We start from the raw sequence: 1,950 nt of genomic DNA on the forward strand, positions 1-1,950 counted from the left end.
ATGGATAAATTCCTCGACACATACACTCTCCCAAGACTAAACCAGGAAGAAGTTGAATCTCTGAATAGACCAATAAGAGGATCTGAAATTGTGGCAATAATCAATAGCTTACCAACCAAAAATAGTCCAGGACCAGATGGATTCACAGCCGAATTCTACCACAGGTACAGGAGGAACTGGTACCATTCCTTCTGAAACTATTCCAATCAACAGAAAAAGAGGGAATCCTCCCTAACTCATTTTATGAGACTAACATCATCCTGATACCAAAGCCAGGCAGAGACACAACCAAAAAAGATAATTTTAGACCAATATCCTTGATGAACATTGATGCAAAAATCCTCAATAAAATGCTAGCAAACTGAATCCAGCAGCACATCAAAAAGCTTATCCACCATGATCAAATCAACTTCATCCCTGGGATGCAAGGCTGGTTCAATATATGCAAATCAATAAATGTAATCCAGCATATAAACAGAACCAAAGACAAAAACCACATGATTATCTCAATAGATGCAGAAAAGGCCTTTGACAAAATTCAACAACCCTTCATGCTAAAAACTCTCAATAAATTAGGTATTGATGGGACGTATCTCAAAATAATAAGAGCTATCTATGACAAACCCACAGCCAATATCATACTGAATGGGCAAAAACTGGAAGCATTCCCTTTGAAAACTGGCACAAGACAGGGATGCCCTCTCTCACCACTCCTATTCAACATTGTGTTGGAAGTTCTGGCCAGGGCAATTAGGCAGGAGAAGGAAATAAAGGGTATTCAATTAGGAAAACGGGAAGTCAAATTGTCCCTGTTTGCAGACGACATGATTGTATATCTAGAAAACCCCATTGTCTCAGCCCAAAATCTCCTTAAGCTGATAAGCAACTTCAGCAAAGTCTCAGGATACAAAATCAATGTACAAAAATCACAAGCATTCTTATACACCAATAACAGACAAACAGAAAGCCAAATCATGAGTGAACTCCCATTCACAATTGCTTCAAAGAGAATAAAATACTTACGAATCCAACTTAAAAGGGACGTGAAGGACCTCTTCAAGGAGAACTACAAACCACTGCTCAGTGAAATAAAAGAGGACACAAACAAATGGAAGAACATTCCATGGTCATGGGTAGGAAGAATCAATATCGTGAAAATGGCCATACTGCCCAAGGTAATTTATAGATTCAATGCCATCCCCATCAAGCTACCAATGACTTTCTTCACAGAATTGGAAAAAACTACTTTAAAGTTCATATGGAAACAAAAAAGAGCCCGCATCACCAAGTCAATCCTAAGCCAAAAGAACAAAGCTGGAGGCATCACGCTACCTGACTTCAAACTATACTACAAGGCTACAGTAACCAAATCAGCATGGTACTGGTACCAAAACAGAGATATAGATCAATGGAACAGAACAGAGCCCTCAGAAATAATGCCACATATCTACAACTATCTGATCTTTGAGAAACCTGACAAAAACAAGAAATGGGGAAAGGATTCCCTATTTAATAAATGTGCTGGGAAAACTGGCTAGCCATATGTAGAAAGCTGAAACTGGATCCCTTCCTTAAACCTTATACAAAAATCAATTCAAGATGGATTAAAGACTTAAACGTTAGGCCTAAAACCATAAAAACCCTAGAAGAAAACCTAGGCATTACCATTCAGGACATAGGCATGGGCAAGGACTTCATGTCTAAAACACCAAAAGCAATGGCAACAAAAGCCAAAATTGACAAATGGGATCTAATTAAACTAAAGAGCTTCTGCACAGCAAAAGAAACTACCATCAGAGTGAACAGGCAACCTACAGAATGGGAGAAAATTTTCACAACCTACTCATCTGACAAAGGGCTAATATCCAGAATCTGCAATGAACTCCAACAAATTTACAAGAAAAAAACAAACAACCCCATCAAAAAGTGGGCAAAGGATATGAACAGACA

Source organism: Gorilla gorilla, chromosome 11, assembly GCF_029281585.2.
Source record: "Gorilla gorilla gorilla isolate KB3781 chromosome 11, NHGRI_mGorGor1-v2.1_pri, whole genome shotgun sequence".
Lineage (NCBI taxonomy): Eukaryota > Metazoa > Chordata > Mammalia > Primates > Hominidae > Gorilla > Gorilla gorilla.